This window comes from Oncorhynchus nerka, linkage group LG4 (genome assembly GCF_034236695.1).
Source record: "Oncorhynchus nerka isolate Pitt River linkage group LG4, Oner_Uvic_2.0, whole genome shotgun sequence".
NCBI lineage: Eukaryota > Metazoa > Chordata > Actinopteri > Salmoniformes > Salmonidae > Oncorhynchus > Oncorhynchus nerka.
In genome coordinates this window covers 78968862-78990819 of record NC_088399.1, presented here as the reverse complement: position 1 = coordinate 78990819, position 21958 = coordinate 78968862, and the positions used below count along the sequence as shown (strand labels likewise).

Genomic DNA, 21958 nt, shown 5'->3' with positions numbered 1-21958 from the left:
ACAACGCCTGTTCAACCTCAGGAGGCAAAAGAAATTTGGCTTGACACCTAAAACGCTCACACACTTTTACAGATGCACTATTTAAGGTGGCACTGTATTATCCTCAAAGCAGGAAAATAAGGTGTTTACTTTGTCTGGAAGTGTGACATCGGTGTCCGTGACATGGCTGGTCTTCTTTATGTAGTCCGTGATTTCCTGTAGACCCTGCCACATACGTATTGTGTCTGAGCCGTTGAATTGCGACTCTACTTTGTCCCTGTACTGGCATTTCGCATGTTTGATTGCCTTCCGGAGGGAATAACTACACTGTTTATATTCAGCCATATTCCCAGACCTCTTTCCATGGTTAAATGCGGTGGTTCGCTCTTTCAGTTTTGCGCGAATGCCGCCATCCATCCACGGTTTCTGATTAGGGTAGGTTTTAATAGTCACAGTGGGCACAACATCTCCAATGCACTTTCTTATAAACTCACTCACCGAGTCAGCGTATAGATCGTTGTTTTTCTCTGAGGCTGACTGGAATGTATCCCAGTCCGCGTGATCAAAACAATCTTGAAGCGTTCGATTCCGATTTGTCAGACCAGCATTGAATGGTTCTAGTCACTGGTACATCCTGTTTGAGTTTCTGCCTATTAGACAGTAGGAGCAAAATGGCGTCGTGGTCAGATTTGACAAAGGGAGGGTGGGGGAGGGCTTTTTGTGCATTGCGGAAGATAGAGTAGCAGTGATCGAGTGTTTAACCCCCACGAGTACTACAATCAATATGCTAATAGAATTTAGGTAGCCTTGTTCTCAAATTTGCTTTGTTAAAATCCCCATCTACAATAAATGCAGCCTCAGGATATATGGTTTCCAGTTTACATAGAGTCTAGTGATGTTCCTTGAGGGCCACCGTGGTGTCTGCTTGAGGGGGAATGTACACAGCTGTGACGATAACTGACTAGAATTCTCTTGGGAGGTACTATGGCCGGCATTTGATTGTAAGGAATTCTAGGTCGGGTGAGCAGAAGGACTTGAGTTCCTGTATGTTGTTATGATTACACCAGGAGTTGTCATGAAGCATACACCCCCGCCCTTCCTCTTCCCAGAGAGGTATTTATCTCTGTTAGTGCGATGCATGGAGAAGCCCGATGGCTGAACCGATTCCGACAACATATCCCGAGAGAGCCATGTTTCCGTGAAACAGAGAATGTTACAATCTCTGATGTCCCTCTGGAAGGCAACCCTTGCCCTAATTTCTTCCACCTTGTTGTCAAGAGACTGGACATTGGCGAGTAGTATACTCAGGAGCGTTGGGCGATCTGCATGTCTACAGAGCCTGACCAGGAGGCCACTCCGTCTGCCCCTTCTGCGGTACCGTTGTTTTGGGTCGGCTTCTGGGATCCATTGTCCTGGGTGGTGGTCCAAACAGAGGATCTGCTCGGGGAAGTCATATTCCTGGTCATAATGTTGGAAAGTTGACGTCGCTCTTATAGCCAATAGTTATTCCAGGCTGTATGTAATAAGACTTAAGATTTCCTGGGGGAAAATGTAAGAAAAAATACATAAAAAAATAAAATACTGCATAGTTTCCTAAGGACTCGAGGCGAGGCGACCATCTCTGTCGGCGCCATGTGCAACATGCACTCGCAGTTATAAGCCTGCAACAATAAATGGGATTCTTGCTGGCTAATAATCTTGTACAGTGCGTTGAGTGCCGCCATGGTGTTTGCTTGTGGCGGTATGTACACAGCAGTGATAATAACACACGTGTCCAACGACTGAACAATGCGTATCCTGAATGAATTTTCAGAAAGCCCATTGGCCTGGGAGCAGTGAGTGCATGTGAATAACATTGTAAAAGCTACAACAGGCCTGGGACTGTGTGTGTGTGTGTGTGTGTGTGTGTGTGTGTGTGTGTGTGTGTGTGTGTGTGTGTGTGTGTGTGTGTGTGTGTGTGTGTGTGTGTGTGTGTGTGTGTGTGTGTGTGTGTGTGTGTGTGTGTGTGTGTGTGTGTGTGTGTGTGTGTGTGTGTGCTCGTGCGTGTGTGTGTGTGTGTGCTCGTGCGTGTGCGTGTGTCTCCGGGTCCTGTCTACTAACATAAGGTTTGAATCAGACGTCTGTCATATGGCCGAGACACTTCCTCTCTCTGTAATGATCTGGCAATCCCTTCTCTCTTTTTCTGCCTCCTCTTCTAAAACATATGAGACCTGGGAGACTCATCCTTCTTTGGGGTGAGAGAGGGGGATTGCCCATCTCCTCCTCCTCTTCTCAAACACATACGACCTGAGATACTTCTATCTATATGGGGAGAGAGTGCTTGTCTGTTTTGGAGGAATGGGTCTAGAAATAGGACTACCTTAAAAACCTAGATCTAATATGAAATGTTAGCTAGACATAGCCCAGTGCTATGGTCTAAAAAACCTTCTATTTCATGTGATACCTGCACTAATCACAGGTTTAATTTTTTGTGTGCAACCTGAGATTTGCGGCTGGGCCTTTCCGACAAGACAAACAAACACTGCAAGCCCAGAGGTTGTAGCGAGCTGGCGGTGGGCCTTTGTAACTGTGAACCAACCTCCGTCTCAGAGCGAACAGACGGCCTCTGCATGTTTCTGTTGACACCGTTTCAAATCCTTGGTCAGATCAAAGCAGCCTCATAGCTTATACAAACTCAGACCCAGGCCGACTCCTTTCTTTCTCACTCTTTCTTTCCCTGTGTCTCACTCTCTCGCTCTTCTTCCCTCACTTTCTCTCCATAACAGTCTGCATTGCAACCCCTCTTTTTCCAAACTAAGGTTACCTACATCTCTAACACCCACTACCCACATGTCACAAAGGCTTCCTCCCTGTGGTTCTACCCAGCTCTTTGGCTCCTGGGTCCAGGTCTGGTCAGGCCTCATACAGGATCTTGTTGGTTCTACTCTTTGGATCGGCGGTTTGCAAAGTGGAACATTGTCGGAAATCACCGGTTCTCTGGTTCGTATTAGTGCTGCGAAAACACAACAGTGCTCTTAGCTGGAGGCTCGAAGAGGAAGGAGAGGAAACAAGAGAGGGAACAAGGGGGAAAGAAGGGGAGCAAGAGGGAACGAGAGGGAAAGAAGGCGAGAGAGAGCGTGTAACCATCTGCAAACCACATGAAACACGGCGGTAACTGACTCGAAGCTCAGAGTAATTAAGTGCTGTGTACGTTGGCCAACCAACATCCACATCCTTCCACGAAGAGATTGCTGCAGCATTTGCGACCTGGCCTTATGGTTAATGCACGGTGAAAGACGTGTTCTATTTCTCCCCTTTTAACTCTAAATCTATCATCCAAGGAGCTCTGAATGTTTTGCCGAGGTCATGTAAGTCTTTGAATGCTTCCCAAATGGCACCCTATTCCCTCTCAGAGCCCTATCGGCTCTTGTTAAAAGAAGTGTACTTTGTAGGGAATAGGGTATCATTTGGGACACATCCTCAGTTGTTTTTTAAGTTACAGTCACAAGCTGTGTAGGTATGTTCTTTCCTATGCCACCCTGGGCTAAGACTGACTGGTGTTGGTTGTCTGTATGTTCTATCCCTAGTGCCATTTTACCAGTGCCAGCACACTGAAAGGTCAAGGTGCTTTTATCCAAAGCCAGATTATCCATACTCACAGCAACACCTCATCAATCTATACACAATACCCCATAATGACAAAGCAAAAACAGGTTTTTAGCAAATGTATCAAAATAAAAAAAACTGAAATATCACATTTGCATATGTATTCAGACCCTTTACTCAGTACTTTGTTAATAAAGCACCTTTAGCAGCAATTCAAATCTTGAGTCTTCTTGGGTATGATGCTACACGATTGGTACAACTGTATTAGGCGAGTTTCTCCCATTCTTCTCTGCAGATCCTCTCAAGCTGTGTCAGGTTGGATGGGGATATATACTGCATAGCAGCAGTATTTTCAGGTCTCTCCAGTTCGATCGGGTTCAAGTCTGGGCTCTAGTTTGGCTGCTCAAGGACATTCAGAGACTTGTCCCGAAGCCACTCCTGGTTACTCTTGGCTGTGTGCTTAGGGTCATTGTCCTGTTGTAAGGTGAACCTTCACCCCAGTCAGGTCCTGAGTGCTCTGGAGCAGGTTTTCATCAAGGATCTCTCCGAACTTTGCTCTGTTCATCTTTCCCTCGACCCCGACTAGACTCACAGTCCCTGGCGCTGAAAAACATCCCCCACAGCATGATGCTGCCACCACCATGCTTCACCGTAGGGATGGTGCCAGGTTTACTCTAGACGTGACACTTGGCATTCAGGCCAAAGAGTTCAATCTTGGTTTCATCAGAACAGAGAATCTTGTTTCTCATGGTCTGAGAGTTCTTTAGATGCATTTTGGCAACTCCAAGCGACTGTCCCCAGAGGAACTCTGGAGCTCTGTCAGATTGACCTGCGGGTCCTTGGTCACCACCCTGACCAAGGCCCTTCGACCCCTATTGCTCAGTTTGACCGGGCAGCCAGCTCTAGGAAGAGTCTCTGTGCTTCCAAACTTCTTCCATTTAAGATTGATGGAGGCTACTGTGGTCTTGGGGATCCTCAATGTTGCAGACATTTTTAGGTACCCTTTCCCAGATCTGTGCCTCGACACAATCCTGTCTTGAAGCTCTACGGACAATTCCTTCAACCTTTTGGCTTGGTTTCTGCTCTGACGTGCAGTGTCAGCTGTGGGACCTCATATAGACAAGTGTGTGCCTTTCCAAATCATGTCTAGTCAATTGAATTTACCACAGGGGGACTTCAATCAAGCTCAGGATGACCTGAGCTCAATTTCGAGTCTCATAGCAAAGGGACTAAATACTTATGTAAATAAGGTATTTCTGTTTTTAATTTTTTATAATCTTGCAAACATTTCTAAAAACCTGTTTTTGCTTTGTCATTATGGGTTATTGTGTGTTGCTTGATGAGGGGAAAAATAATTTAATCAATTTTAGAATAAGGCTGTAACGTAACAAAATATGGAAAGAGGGAAGGGGTCTGAATACTTTCCGAATGCACTGTATATCCTCTTATATTGTCTTTGAGAGAGAGAGAGAGAGAGAGAGAGAGAGAGGGAGAGGGAGTCAGAAAGAGAGAGAGAGAGAGAGGGAGTCAGAAAGAGAGAGAGAGAGAGAGAGAGCGAGAGAGAGCGAGAGCGAGAGAGAGAGAGAGAGAGGGAGTCAGAAAGAGAGAGAGAGAGAGAGAGAGAGAGAGAGAGAGAGGGAGAGAGAGGGAGTCAGAAAGAGAGAGTGAGAGGGAGAGGGAGTCAGAAAGAGAGAGAGAGAGAGAGAGAGAGAGAGAGAGAGAGAGAGAGAGAGAGAGCGAGAGAGAGAGAGATCAGAAAGCCAAAAGTGAGAGAAAGATGAAGACGTACAAAAAGAAGAGGAAGAAGTTTTCCATTGATTTTAGCTGATAAACAAATGCAATGTCTGCTGTGAAATCATACTCCACTTCCTATCTACAAAATTTCTAAGCTATGCAATAAGCCTTCTTGTCTATTATGTACAAAACAAATAGCTACTTTACGTAGTTATTCCGCTTGTTAGGATCACTGCGAAACTGCATTATCTCTCCTGCCTGACTCCAGCAGGCAATGAATGCTTAAGTTATGGGATAAACAGAAACAAGAAACCTTATGTTACAGCTACATATGCACCCGTACGTGTGCACGGACACATATAAACACAAACACACGCGCGCACGCACACACACACACACACACACACACACACACACACACACACACACACACACACACACACACACACACACACACACACACACACACACACACACACACACACACACACACACACACACAGGAGGCACACGCGCACACACACACATACAGTACATACAATCGTTCAGGTCTGGACAGGAAACCAGGGCTCATACACCCTGGCAGGTAGAAATTGGAGGGAACACAACATTTTTTTCTCCTCACCGTTTTTTTTTTCTTCCTGATTATAGGAAATGATTAAGAAAAAAGCCTTGAACGACTGGCTTGAGATCTCATTGCCTAATGTGTCTGAACGGGGCAGACCTACATGTAGATTAAAATACTATTGTAAATCAGTGTAAATACCGTATCTGTTCTTGCTTGGACCAATAGAACAGTCACAAAATAGCAAACCCTGTCCACCTGACCTTTCAGGCAGAATAAAGCCTGTAGCTGGTAGCTTAGAGTTTAAGAGCGTTGGGTCGAAAGGTTGCTGGCTCGAATCCCAGAGCCAACTAGGTGAAACATCTGTCAATGTGCCCTTGAGCAAGGCACTATTTGCTCCTGTCACTCTGAATAAGAGTGTCTGCTATAATATAAATGTAAAGCAAGCAGTCAAAGTATTTGAGAAATGTTAAATAGAATTTGAACCCAGGTCTGGCATGGAGTGAGTGTTATGAAACACATGTTGCTCAATGTGCTGACATTCTGAACAGAGAGGATGAGGAACTAACGCCAGGATAGGGCTTTCTGTAACCTCTGAGTTGAGAGAGAGAGCATGCCCTGCCTGGTACAATCAGAAATAGCAGCTAGATAAATAGCTAGATAGCTCTCAATACACCAACCACTGAACAATGAACTCTGTACCTAGCCTTTGTAACCCTTATTGGAGTAGTTAGTTTATGCTTCATAGTCCTATAAAGGTCAATGTCATAGCTTCTTATAGGTTCCAGATAGAAATGTCCGTTTGTCTGGATTTCTTCACCTATATAGAATCTGATGCTGTGGGCAGACCAATGGGTTCATAGTGTACTGTGGGCAACTGGGCATGTGGTGGTACCATCTTTCTGTGAGAGAATCTGGTTATAGCCCTCCCCTACAACTGTTTCAACCACGCCTCCATGGTTGGCCAAGCCAAATGCTTACTCTGGGAGGCCCAGGCATGCCAATGTTTGTGGGCAGACCAATGGGTTCATAGTGTACTGTGGGCAACTGGGCATGTGGTGGTACCATCTTTCTGTGAGAGAATCTGCATCTCAAATGGAACCCTATTCCATAAAAGATATCCCACTGCTTTTGACCAGGGATCATATCAAATAGGGTGGGATTTAACACGCAGACCCGGAGATGTTTCCTGGTGAGGTCAACAACCGGGGGGGTCAGAGAGAAAATATGAGGACAACAAGGCACAATGTGATTGGTCATGACTAAAAATATAGTTCCTGGAGACATGTTTTGTGCTTGCTGTATGCAGCTGTGGAAGATGGTTTTTACTGTTAGTTATAAAGTTTGAGGCAAATGTGGAATGAAAAGAAAGAGAAACTGGAAGTAAGAAAAAGAACAGCCAGTCTTTTGGGTCCCAGTCAGACAACACACGGTGTGTTTCCATCTCTTGTTGTTCATTCTCTTTCTTACGGTATTCTGATGTCAATGTTGGGTGACAAATCCTGATCTGTGTCCACTCCATGAAAACATCTTCAAACCCTTCCGTCAAAATAACACTAGTCTCTTCAGGACAGACTATAACAGACCCAAGTCCAGCCACAGGCAAGGAAAAAGTGTGTGTGTGTGTGTGTGCCTGCGTGTGTGTGTGTGTGTGTGTGTGTGTGTGTGTCAAGCACTTAACAGCCATTTACTACCCCTGAAAATCCAGGGCTGTGAGTGAAAGGCTTTTTAATACCTCCCTCCAAGGAGACCCATAACACCACAATGACCCCAGTCTCCTTCTCCTCACACACACACCTACACACAGCTAAATCAAGCTCAGACTATAACAATCACATGGTTCAGGCATTTTAAAACGCCCCCAGAAGACTTATTTCTAACCCTTATTCAATATTGACCCATCCATCAGAGAGAGAACTCTCTTTCCTCCACATCTGAAATAGAGAGAATAAAAACTTGGCCTTTGTAGTAAATCTATAATAAGACAAATAGGGGCTGTGTGGGGGGGGTAATTTCAGTTTTATATAAAGGACTTGACCCCTGCTAGGAGTTGGCGGGACTCTGTTGCTCCGGTCTTGGAAACCACCCATGGATTCACTGCCAGACAGTGAACAAGGGGGCAATAAGAATCAGCAGATTCAGACAAATACACATAATAAACAGAGGCATACACACACACACACGCGTGAACACATACACATTCATGAACACACACAAGCACACACAAAAACACTTGCAAAACCCATCAATCACAGTCCCCCATTTCCCCCCTTCAGTTCTGCCTCTATCCAACAGTCAGTTCTGTTGTTGAACACAGGTAGAGGTAAACTCTAAAACCAACCATGTTCTAACTACCTCCATATGGCTCAGATCCTATATGCGTCCCTAACTCCAACCCTGAGTTGTTTTCCTCCTCTTTCCAAAATACAAGGAGACACAGGAGTTCCTCACACGCTAACTTGGGAAACTCGGGGAACTCTCACAGCAACATATTCAAACACAGAAAACTCCCCTTCTCCGGAGAAACGTTAAATGTCTCGTCTCGTTAAATCTGAACATCGATCGCTGCGGTTTTTACAAACCAGTTTTTTTCCCCCCAATATGTTCCTTGTGGAATATTTCGGAAAACATGAGATTGGGTATTAAAACTCCACTATCTCATAGTAATTCCTCACATTGTCCTTAGAAGTATTGCTTGACTTGTGTCCACACCTTGGTTATAGCAACAGAGCCTGGTTTAGGCCTTTACGTAAAACACTGTGCCCTGAAACACTGTCTGTTTGATCCAATAGGGGACATTTACAGTTGAAGTCGGAAGTTTACATACACCTTAGCCAACTACATTTAAACTCAGTTTTTCACAATTCCTGACATTTAATCCTCGTAAAAATGCCCTGTTTAGGTCAGTTGGGATCCCCACTTTATTTTAAGAATGTGAAATGTCAGAATAATAGTAGAGAGAATGATTTCTTTCAGCTTTTATTTCTTTCATCACATTCCCAGTGGGTCAGAAGTTAATATACACTCAATTACTATTTGGTAGAATTGCCTTTAAATTGTTTACCTTGGGTCAAACGTTTCAGGTAGCCTTCCACAAGCTTCCCACAATAATCTGTGTGAATTTTGTCCCATTCCTCCTGACAGAGGTGGTGTAACTCAGGTTTGTAGGCCTCCTTGCTCGCACACGCTTTTTCAGTTCTGCCAACACATTTTCTATAGGATTGAGGTCAGGGCTTTGTGATGGCCACTCCAATACCTTGACTTTGTTGTCCTTAAAACCTGTTAGGGAAGTTACGAATTTTCGCAGCTTTTTGTAAAAAATCGCGCAACATTTCAGCGCCCTGCTATTCATGCCAGGAATATAGTATATGCATATGATTAGTATGTGTGGATAGAAAACACTCAGACGTTTCTAAAACTGTTTAAATCACGGCTGTGACTATAACAGAACGTGCGTTTCATCGAAAAGTGCAGGAAAATCTGATCACTGAAAATGGAAATAAATATCCGTGCGCCACTTCCAGGAATTGATAAAGGTGAACCGGAATAAATGAGGCTTAGGTTGCAGTACCTACAGCTTCCACACGATGTCTAGAGTCTTGTCATTTGATTCGGCTTTGATTCTTGGTCAAACCCACACAAGGGAACCGATTCCCTTCGGTCTCTGACCGGATGTTTTGGTTGAGATTTCTCCTGACATGTTTTCAAGACTGACACCTATCGAATTTACATCGCCTCCTGATAAATTTTATCGCTTATTAACGTGTACTAATACCTAAAGTTGCATTACAAAAGTATTTCGAAGTGTTTTGTGAAAGTTTATCGTCGACTTTTTTAATTAAAAAAAATGACGTTACGTTAGAAAAAGCTATTTTTTTCTGTTGTTCACACAGTATTCATAGATCGATATCTAGGCTATATATGGACCGATTTAATCGAAAAAAGACCCTAAATGATGTTATGGGACATCTAGGAGTGCCAAGAAAGAAGCTCGTCAAAGGTAATGAATGTTTTATATTTTATTTCTGCGTTTTGGTTTGCGCCGGCTACCGCAAAATCTGTCGTGTTAGGTGACGTTGCAGTATTTTGAGGGTGCATGCTATCAGATAATAGCTTCTCATGCTTTCGCCGAAAAGCATTTTACAAATCTGACTTGGTGGATAGATTCACAACGAGTGTAGCTTTAATTCAGTACATTGTATGTCCATTTTAATGAAAGTTTGAGTTTTATCAACCTCTATAGGTGGCGCTCTTGAACATTTCCGCTGATTGATATTCCCACCACGGGACCACGGCCCTAACAAGTTAAGCCATTTTGCCACAACTTTGGAAGTATGCTTGGGGTCATTGTCCATTTGGAAGATCCATTTGCAACCAAGCTTTAACTTCCTGAAAGATGTCTTGAGATGTTGTTTCAATATATCCACATAATTTCCCCACCTCATGATGCCATCTATTTTTTGAAGTGCACCAGTCCCTCTTGCAGCCATGCACCCCCACAACATGATACTACCACCCCTGTGCTTCATGGTTGGGATGGTGTTCTTCGGCTGGCAAGCCTCCCCCTTTTTCCTCGAAACGTAACGATGGTCATTATGGCCAAACAGTTCTATTTTTGTTTCATCAGACCAGAGGACATTACTCCAAAAAGTATGATCTTTGTCCCCATGTGCAGTTGCAAACCGTAGTCTGTTTTTTTATGGTGGTTTTGGAGCAGTGGCTTCATCCTTGCTGATGAATGTCGATATATACTTTTGTACCTGTTTCCTCCAGCATCTTCACAAGGTACTTTGCTGTTTTTCTCGGATTGATTTGCACTTTTCGCACCAAAGTACATTCATCTCTAGGAGACAGAATGCTTCTCCTTCCTGAGTGGTATGATGGCTGCGTGGTCACATGGTGTCCATACTTACGTACTATTGTTTGTACAGATGAACGTGGTACCTTCAGGCATTTGGGAATTACTCCCAAGGATGAACCAGCCTTGTGGAAGTCTACAATTTATTTTCTGAGATCTTGGCTGATTTCATTTGATTTTCCAATGGTGTCAAGCAAAGAGGCACTGAATTTGAAGGTCGGACTTGAAATACATCCACAGGTGCACCTCCAATTGACTCAAATGATGTCTATAGTGTATGTAAACTTCTGACCCACTGGAATTGTGATACTGTGAATATTAAGTAAAATAATCTGTCTGCAAACAATTGTTGGAAAAATTACTTGTGCCATGCACAAAGTAGATGTCCTAACCGACTTGCCAAAACTATAGTTTGTTAACAATAAATGTGTGGAGTGTTTGAAAAATGAGTTTTAATGACTCCAACCTAAGTGTATGTAAACTTCCGACTTCAGCTGTATTTGGTCTTGTCTGAAGCCAATAACTGGATGAAAAGTATCCTCCGGAATTTGAGAAGAGAGGAGCGGCAGGGTAGCCTAGTGGTTAGAGTGTTGGACTAGTAGCCAAAAGGTTGCACATTCAAATCCCCGAGCTGACAAGGTACAAATCTGTCGTTCTGCCCCTGAACAGGCACTTAACCCACCGTTAATAAGAATTTGTTCTTAACTGACTTGCCTGGTTAAATAAAGGTAAAAAATAAAGACGGTCAAGTGGCCAATAGGACGGAACATTGGACCTCTTCAAGATTAACATGTTTCTTTATTACAGGGCATTGAGAGTTCAGTGACATCCGCACAAGACAGTGGAAGATTGTATAAATTAAATTATAAACTGAGTGGTTTGAGACCTGAATCCTGATTGGCTGACAGCCGTGGTAGATCAGATTGTATGACAAAACATATATTTTTACTACTCCAGTTAAGTTGGTAACCAGTTTATAATAGCAACTGCATCATGCCGAAGAACAGCCCTTATCCACAGTATATTGGCCATATACCACACCCCCCCGGGCCTTATTGCTTAGATACATATATATATTTTTTTATTGAACTAGGAAAGTCAGTTAAGAACAAATTCTTATTTACAATGACGGCCTACCCCGGCTAAACCCGGACGATGCTGGGCCAATTGTGCACTGCCATATGATCCAGTCTGGATTACGAACCAGGGACTGCAGTGACACCTCTTGCACTGAGATGCAGTGCCTTAGACCGCTACGCCACTCAGGATGGATGTAGGGGATTGATGGATAAGTGAATGACCATTCTCATAAGTATGCTGTACCCCACACGCCACCCTCATCCTTAACTCCCTCAACTCCCACCCCTATTCCTCCATCTACCCTCTACCATCCCTCTCTCCTTTCTCTCTGAGCCCAGGCTATAAGTGTGTGCTGCTAGATAAGAGGTGTTTGATTGTGCTGCTGGGTATGTTGTCAGGCATGTTTGAAGCCCTGGGTCGTGTCCCAAATTGCCTCCTATTTCCTAAAAATGGTACTACTGTTGATCAGAACCCTATGTACCCTGGTCAAAAGTAGTGCAGTAAATAACGAATTGGGTGTCATTTGGGAAGCAGTCCAAGAGGCTGCTGACAGAGTCAATGGACAGTCAGAGGGAAAATAACAACACCACTTTGTCAAGCCTCCCAATCTCTCTCTTTATCTCTCACTATCTCTCTCTCTGTCTCTCTCTCTCTCTCCATCTCTCCTTCTCTTTCTCCTGCCAACGGAACGGAAAAACTCTCCTCCGTCCAGCCACAGTTACGAGAGAGAGAAACGGAGAAAGAAAGGGAGAGCAGGAGAGAGAGGGACAGGGAGAGAAATACAGAAAGACAAAGAGAGAACACTAAATAAAGAGAGAGATCACTAAATGAAGATAAAGAGAGATCACTAAAGAAAGAGAGAGATCACTAAATGAAGATAAAGAGAGATCACTAAACAAAGAGAGAAAGAACACTTAATAAAGAGAGAGATCACTAAATGAAGATAAAGAGATATCACTAAATGAAGAGAGAGAGAGAGATCACTAAATGAAGAGAGAGAGAGAGATCACTAAATAAAGAGAGAGAGAGATCATTAAATAAAGAGAGAGAGAGAGATCATTAAATAAAGAGAGAGAGAGAGATCATTAAATAAAGAGAGAGAGAGATCATTAAATAAAGAGAGAGAGAGAGATCACTAAATAAAGAGAGAGAGAGATCATTAAATAAAGAGAGAGAGAGAGATCATTAAATAAAGAGAGAGAGAGATCATTAAATAAAGAGAGAGAGAGATCATTAAATAAAGAGAGAGAGAGAGATCATTAAATAAAGAGAGAGATATCACTAAATAAAGAGAGAGAGAGATCATTAAATAAAGAGAGAGAGAGAGATCATTAAATAAAGAGAGAGATAGATCATTAAATAAAGAGAGAGAGAGATCATTAAATAAAGAGAGAGAGAGAGATCATTAAATAAAGAGAGAGATATCACTAAATAAAGAGAGAGATATCACTAAATAAAGAGAAAGCTTTAATCGGCTAAGATTTTTCAACAGTTACATGACAAAGAAAAGGAGAAAGAGCGGATAAGAGTAGGACAGCCAAATGGAGCTAGAAAGTGATTGAGAGGAGGAGACCCCATGTGTTTGTTTTGACTCCCTCTCCTCCCTCTGGAGAATGTTGTTCCATGAGCTCAGCTTTATGCCAACACTCAGATTGATGCTCCTCTCATCTCCACACAAGGGGGCCATGATTTACAGACGCACTTTAGCACTGTTATTTACTGGACTTATGGATCTATATTGAATTATACTGTGTGTGTCTCTCTCCTGACTCTCTCTCCCTCTCTCTCTCTCCTCTCACTCTCTCTCTCTCTCTCTCTCTCTCTCTCTCTCTCTCTCTCTCCTCTCTCGCTCTCTCCCCCTCTCTCTCCCCCCCCTCTCTCTCTCTGCCTCTCTCTCTCTCTCTCTCGCTCTCTCATGCTCTGTCTCTCTCTCTTTTGCCCTCTCCCTCTAAAAACACTTCTGTGTGTGTGTGTGTGTGTGTGTGTGTGTGTGTGTGTGTGTGTGTGTGTGTGTGTGTGTGTGTGTGTGTGTGTGCGTGCGTGCGTGCGTGGGTGCGTGCGTGTGTGCGCGCGCGCGTGTGTGTGTCCTTTCCAAGGGAAGGTAAGAGAGTGGGTATTTCCTTTTCCATGGGAGTAACATTCTCCTTCATTTCCTGAGACAGCGGCACAAATCTGAGACTGATGGAGACACACACACAATTCTGACCGAGAGGGTTTCACACATACTCAAATGCAGAAACATATGCCCACACAAAACACATCAACAAATAAATAGTTATTTAAATTAAATAAATGTTATTTTTCAAAATGTATTTTTCTGTGTGTGTGTGTGTGTGTGTGTGTGTGTGTGTGTGTGTGTGTGTAGTGTGTGTGTGTAGTGTCAGTTTTTTGTCATGCCTCCCTGACTCTGTATGAGGTAGCACCATGTTACAAATCATGCCCTCTGGTGGTGGCTATATGCTCCTACTGCAAAAGACATCCAAACCTGAATGGGGTGCCCAGTTGATTTGATGCTTGAAATGTGCCATTGTGTGAATGTGTGAATGTGTGTTTGTGCGTGAATGTGAAAGAAAGTCAGAGTGGAACAGAGAATGGAGGAATGAGAGAAGAAGGAAGAATAATGCTATGAGCATATACTCCTATTATCTCTCTCTCTCTCTCTCTCTCTCTCTCTCTCTCTCTCTCTCCCTCTCTCCCTCTCTCCCTCCTTCCCTCTCTCTCTCTCTCTCTCTCCCTCTCTCCCTCCTTCCCTGTCTCTCTCTCTCTCTCTCTGTCCTACAATGCTGTTCCGCTGTCTGTCTACCTCTACAGAGAAGCTCATGATTTTGAATCGCGGCCTACAGTCTTGTAATGTTCAAACCCCCTGTTGGTGTGTCCAACCTTTCCCACGTGCTCTCACATCTCCACTGAGACGCACCAGTCCTCGTTGTTGGTGTGTCCAACCTTTCCCACGTGCTCTCACATCTCCACTGAGACGCACCAGTCCTCGTTGTTGGTGTGTCCAACCTTTCCCACGTGCTCTCACATCTCCACTGTGTGTGTGTGTGTGTGTGTGTGTGTGTGTGTGTGTGTGCGTGCGTGCGTGCGTGCGTGCGTGCGTGCGTGCGTGCGTGCGTGCGTGCGTGCGTGCGTGCGTGCGTGCGTGCGTGCGTGCGTGCGTGCGTGCGTGCGTGCGTGCGTGCGTGCGTGCGTGCGTGCATCCTCCTCCTGTCTCTAAGGTGCTCACTGCTGGAGCATGTTAAATGGATTTGAAGTCGTTCTCCTCCGCTCTCATTCTGCAGAGAGACCCAGTCAGGGATTTAAATCTACAGTAAGCCATTATCATCTGAATGAAGAAAAAAAACACCAATAATGGAATTGGATTCCTTTTTTCTCTTTCTTTGTCTCGTTCTGTCTATCCCTGGTGTAGTAAATCAAGCCAAAGTGCCTGCAGGTCTAGTTTGGTTCCAGAGTTATGGGTTTGGAGGCTGAAAAGAGAACTTCAGTTATCCTAATAGAATAGAAAGGGGGAACAAATGGAAAGCTGACTGTGTTTCGAAAGTCTCCCTTGAACAGACGGAACTTCAACACGTTACGGCTTATAAACTGACTTCAGTGGGGCGTGAATCGCCCAGAACCAGGCAAGCGGGCAGTCTGGCAGAGGAAAGTAGTGTGTATGTTTAATATGTTAGTGAATGTAGTGTCTTTGTGTGGCTTGGAGGACTTTGAGGAGTGTGTGTGTCTGTGTGCCTGTGTCTACGTGCATGTGTGTGTGTTGTTTTTGTGTATTCAGCGTGACCGCTGTGTGAGCGATGTTGGGCACCGCTGGGTCTTTATATCAAAAGCAGTCAGTGGATAGAGTTGTTGGAGTCTGTCAGTCGCAGTAAAGTAATGTGCCACACACACGTACACACACACACGTACACACACACACACGTACACACACACACGTAGACACATACAGACACACACACCGGAGCCAAATGGCACCGTAAAACCCAAGAGAGACCAGAGAGAGACCAGAGCATTTTTTGCAGCGGTATTGGGTTGCCATGGACATGGCATGGTGTTGCTATTATGGCCTGTTCGCGTGCCTGGGGAGAGGGTGGCAGTTTGGCACAGCATAAGATATAGAGCTCAAAAGAGCATGGAATGGAGTGGTAGTGGAAAAGATTGTGGTCTTCCTGTCTGGGTTGGCGCCCCCCCATGGGATGTGCCGTGGCGGAGATCTTTGTGGGCTATACTCGGACTTTTCTCAGGATGGTAAGTTGGTGGTTGAAGATATCCCTCTAGTGGTGTGGGGGCTGTGCTTTGGCAAAGTGTTATATGCAAAGAGTTATATCCTGCCTGTTTGGCCCTGTCTGGGGGTATCATCGGATGGGGCCACAGTGTCTCCTGACCCCTCCTGTCTCAGCCTCCAGTATTTATGCTGCAGTAGTTTATGTGTCGGGGGGCTAGGGTCAGTCTGTTATATCTGGAGTATTTCTCCTGTCCTATCTGTTGTCCTGTGTGAATTTAAGTATGCTCTAATTCTCTCTTTCTCTCTTTCTTTCTTTCTTTCTCTCCTCTCGGAGGACCTGAGCCCTAGGATCATGCCTCAGGACTACCTGGCATTTTTATTTATTTATTTTTATTTCACCTTTATTTAACCAGGTAGGCAAGTTGAGAACAAGTTCTTATTTACAATTGCGACCTGGCCAAGATAAAGCAAATCAGTTCGACACATACAACAACACAGAGTTACGCATGGAGTAAAACAAACATACAGTCAATAATACAGTAGAAAAATAAGTCTATATACAATGTGAGCAAATGAGGTGAGTTAAGGGAGGTAAAGGCAAAAAAAAGGCCATGGTGGCGAAGTAATTACAATATAGCAGGTAAAACACTGGAATGGTAGATTTGCAGTGGAAGAATGTACAAAGTAAAGCTAGAAATAATGGGGTGCAAAGGAGCAAAATAAATAAATAAATAAATAAAAACAGTAGGGAAAGAGGTAGTTGATGATGACTACTTTATGACTCCTTGCTGTCCCCAGTCCACCTGGCCGTGCTGCTGCTCCAGTTTCAGTGGAACCCTGACCTGTTCGCCGGACGTGCTACCTGTCCCAGACCGTGCATGCGTGTGTGTGTAGTCAATTCACACTGCCGTTCCCTGTAACACTTTGTCCACCTTACCCATCCTCCGATTTCTCTTCCGTCAAAGAGAGAGTTCACAAGTGTGTGTGTGTGTATGTCTATCGTTCGTTTATTTTCATGGCAGATTGTGTAACACACACACACGCGCAAACACACACACACACACACACAGGTATACTGTATATGCAACCTGCACTATTGACGCGGGCCAGTGAAGGTGGAGGATGCTGCCAAATGTTTTTAGAGAGAGAGAGAGAGTGAGGTAGAGAGAGAGAGAGAGAGTGAGGTAGAGAGAGCGAGGTAGAGAGAGAGAGTTAGAGAGAGAGAGCGAGGTAGAGAGAGAGAGAGCGAGGTAGAGAGAGAGAGCGAGGTAGAGAGAGAGAGAGAGAGAGAGAGAGAGAGAGAGAGAGAGAGAGAGCGAGGTAGAGAGAGATAGAGAGAGAGAGAGGGCGAGAGAGAGGGGGGATACAGAGCGAGAGGGAGAGAGAGAGAGAGAGAGAGAGAGAGAGAGAGAGAGAGAGAGAGAGAGAGCGAGCGACTTAGAGAGAGAGACAGAGAGAGGTAGAGAGAGAGAGTGAGTTAGAGAGAGAGACAGAGGGAGAGAGAGAGAGAGAGCGAGCGACTTAGAGAGAGAGAGGGAGAGAGAGCAAGAGGGAGAGAGAGAGACAGAGAGAGAGCGAGGTAGAGAGAGAGAGCGGGAGGGAGAGACAGAGAGACAGAGAGAAGAGAGAGAGAGAGAGAGAGAGAGAGAGATAGCAAAGCCATCAACTACAGAGAGATAAGCCTAGAGAAGAGTCCCCAAAGCAAGCTGGTCCTGAGGCTCTGTTCACAAACACAAACAGACACCACAGAGCAACACAATTAGATCCAACCAAATCATGAGAAAACAAAAAGATAATTCTTCCAACATGTCAAGTAATTAACAAAAAACAGAGCAGACTAGAATGCTATTTGGCCCTAAACAGAGAGTACACAGTGGCAGAATACCTGACCACTGTGACTAACTCAAACTTAAAGAAAGCTTTGACTATGTACAGACTCAGAGAGCATAGCCTTGCTTTTGAGAAAGGCCACCATAGGCAGACCTGGCTCTCAAGAGAAGACAGGCTATCTGCTCACTGCCCACAAAATGAGGTGGAAACTGAGCTGCACTTCCTAACCTCCTGACAAATGTATGGCCATAGTAGAGACACATCTTTCCCTCAGATTACACAGATCCACAAAGAATTCAAAAAACAAACCCGATTTTGATAAACTCCCATATCTACTGGGTGAAATATCACAGTGTGCCATCACAGCAGCAACAAAAGGGAAACCAGTGAAGAACAAACACCATTGTAAATACAACCCATATTTATGTTTATTTATTTTCCCTTTTGTACTTGAACTATTTGCACATAATATGACATTTGTAATGTCTTTATTCTTTTGTAACTTCTGTGAGTGTAATGTTTACTGTTCATTTTATTGTTTATTTCTCTCTCTCTCTCTCTCTCTCTCTCTCTCTCTCTCTCATAGGTTCTGTTCTTATGCTAGACTGTTGCTACAGTGTACAGCAGCATTTGCTTTTTTCCTCGAATCCTATTTCACGGCATGTGTTATGAAAGCATTTTTGCTGTTCCTTTCTGACCCTCTCTCCTTTTCCCCTCTCTTTTATCTCCCCAATTTCCTCTCTCTCTCTCTCTCTCTCTCTCTCTCTCTCTCTCTCTCTCTCTCTCTCTCTCCCTCTCTATTTCTCTGTCTTTCCCTCTTGCTGTCTATTTCGCACTTTATGCTCCTCTGTTTTTCTCTTTCTCTCTCTCTGTCGTTCTCTTTCTATCTCTCAGAGTCTGTCACATTGCCCGCTGTATGACTCAGAGTCCTGAATATTCCTCCTTCTCAGTGATGGAGGGATGTCGTTTCTGAGGAATGTAATCCTGCATGCCAGGAGCTTCGCAGCGCACCAAGAGAGAGAGAGAGAGAGAGAGAGAGAGAGAGAGAGAGAGAGAGAGAAGAGAGAGAGGGAAAGAGAGAGAGAGAGAGACAGCAAAAGAGAGAGCGAGAGAGAGAGAGAGAGATAGAGAGAGAGGGAAAGAGAGAGAGAGGGATGGGGGAACAGAAGGAGAGCAGACGGAACGTGGACGAGGGGGGCTACAATAGCGAGCCAGCCAGGAGAGGAGAGTAGAGGACAAAGACGGGGAAAAGAGGGTAGACGACAAATATAACAAAAGTTGCATCCCTCTTTACAGCAGTAACACTCATCTTATTCACCGGCAGTGAACTAAGACAAAACAAATACAACACACGTGTGCCATATAGACAATACACTCTTAGAAAAAAGGGTTCCAAAAAGGTTCCACAGCTTTCCCCATAGGGGAACCGTTTTTGGCTCCAGGTAGAACACTTTTGGGTTCCATGTAGAACCCTTTCCACAGAGGGAACCAAAAAGGATTCTACCTGGAACCAAATAGGGTTATTCGAAGGGTTTTCCTATGCTGACAGAATTTAGGTTTGAGACATCTTTTTTTTTTCTAAGAGTGGAGCTCAACATACAGGTGTAGACATTATTCAACACTTTGTCTTCAACTTGTCTTGGGAAAATCCACCAATGAGAAGGCAGAGACAGAGACACACCCTCCCACCTCATATGAAGGAAACCTGTGTCGCTGTGAGAGACCAACTGGCCGTCCTTACATGTTCATGGAACTAACGCACACTCACATACACAGTCACACATATATACATACACAGACATTCGTGCACACAATCATGCTAATAAATAAACAGCTGCATGAATGAGAGAACGAGAGAAAGAAAGAAAGATAGAAAGAGCGGAAGAGAGAGAGAGAGCAGGATGCCTGAAAGTCACGCTACGAGGAACCATAATGACGCGTAATAATGAAATTGCTAATATTATTACTATAACAGTTGATGGAATACAAATGTGACATACAGGGAGATAATTGGGTACAAGAGTTGCATTGGTAGTTTCTCATCTTAAAGGCATAAACTCCTGCCTTTTGCTAGCGCTTTAGCTCAGCACCACAGAGTATTATGCAGGTCCCATGACTGAGTTATTGCTCCATGTGTTTTTCTTTCTGCCTTTTCTGTTGCCTTTGGCTCACGGGTCTCTCGCTCCCTGCCCTGCTGCGAAATGTGATATAAGGAAAAAGCAAGGGATGACAGGATGGAGGGATGAGAGGAAATGGAGGGACACGTAAGGAGGGAAGAGGACGCGGGGGGCTTACCTTGCGTTTCTCTCCACCGAGCGTTGAAGGTTAGATGGAGGAATGTGATGTGTGTGGGTGTCAGTGAGGTGGTAATTTCAGGTGGGTCCTCTGGCTCCTCTCCTCCTTCAGCCACTCATGTCTCCCGGAGAAATTGGGATGGTATCAGATCAGTCAATATCAACAACAAAAAAATGAATAAAAAATAAATAAAAACGTAGAAATGCCTCTGGTTTTAAAGCTGAGTTAGTTTACATGTGCAGAGGAAGGGAGGGGGGACTACAACAACAACAGAAAAAAAAGAATATTTTCACCAACTGCAGGTGGAACAAATTGTATTTTTCTTTTGGTTCTTTCTCTGTCTTTCTGGAGGAAATTTAGTCCATGTGCTTCTGCAGAAAATGAGCGAGTGAGAGAGAGAGACTCTGAGAGAGGGACAGAGTGAGTGCGAGAGAGGAGGGGAAAACGTCTATGCCGTCTTCAGGCTGACTAAAAGTGGATCTGAGGCGCACCTTCTGAATCTCAGCGCTCTCACACTCCGGGGTGGAAAGTAGGAGGGAAGGAGAGAGAGAGAGAGAGAGCGAGCGGGAGAGAGAGTAGAGAGACAAGCAGTACATGCAGGCAGGTAGGCAGTACAGGCAGGCAGGCTATTCTAGTTGGCTTGGCTGAGAGGTAAGTGCAGTGCACTCCCACTCCCACAGCTTATAACTAGGGGCTGTGCACCTCCCAGGTCCAATCTCCTCACCCTAGATTTACTCTGCGCTCCCTCTCTCACTTCAGGCTTATTTTGGGAAAAGAGAGTCAGGATTGTTCCTTGGGTTCCCTGCCACACAAAAGACAAGTGTGTGAGGGTGGATAGAGTGAGGTAGGACGGAGAAGGGGAGTGGGCAGGATGGGGTAGCAGCACAGAGAGGGGTGGGGTAGAGGGAGGGAGGGAGGGAGGGAGGGAGGGAGGGAGGGGAGGGAGGGGGAGGGATTGGTAGCTTCTATTGCCCCCTTTATTTACCCTCCCTCCCTCCCTCCCTGCCTCCCTCTCTCCTTCAGAGAAAGATCCCAGCCCTTTCTCCCTCACTATTCAAGTTCTTGTTTTCCCACTTTGGATAGAAATACAGGCAGGCAAACACGAGGCTACACAACACACACACACACACACACACACACACACACACACACACACACACACACACACTTACTGGAGAGTTGCCATAGAGGTTTCACGCTCAACAGCTTTCCACTCACCTCAAACAATCTTTCTCTTCACTTTTGGTCTATATTAGCTTAGGTCAAAGACCAATATTAGTCAAGTAGTTGAATCAGGTGTAGGGTTACAAAAGTCCATACTTTTCCCAAAATGTCAGGTTTTCCAAGATCCCGGATTTCCTTCTTATTCCCTCCTCATTTCACAAATCTTCCAACCGTGATTTCTGGAAAATATTTAAAAGCCAGGCATGTCACATAATTGCACAAAACACAGGGCCCTAATTTCTGGGTGTGTGTCATGCAAGTTACATTAGGTACATTCACATACAAGTGGAAAAACATTTCCGTAAGTAATAAGGGGGGTAATCATGCAGCAATTTTAGGCTAATTGCTAACCATTCAATAATAAAAGCTCTCCGGCTAGGCTAATCATTCCAGGATATTTGAATGTGGGCTATTGGACTACTGGCATAGTTGCTTATCACACTGTGGCTAATTGCTAATCATGCTGACGCTAACCATTCAAGGCTAATTGAACTGAAACTAACTGCATATCTGCATCCCTGAGTAGCTAATTGCTAATGGAATAGTGGCTAACTATTCAGGGTGAATTATGACTTGACTCAACACATCA

General features: G+C 44.5%; 1 protein-coding gene across 1 annotated transcript in view; it reads right to left on the bottom strand.

The window, feature by feature from the left end:
* LOC115128653 (collagen alpha-2(VIII) chain-like) overlaps positions 1 to 20810 on the bottom strand; it is a 113805-nt gene extending 92995 nt beyond the window's left edge. Inside the window, exon 1 of the mRNA XM_029658712.2 lies at positions 20146 to 20810. The gene's annotated coding sequence lies outside the window, so the exon portion shown is untranslated. The remainder of the gene's footprint in view (positions 1 to 20145) is intronic.
* Between the last annotated feature and the right edge of the window lie 1148 nt (positions 20811 to 21958).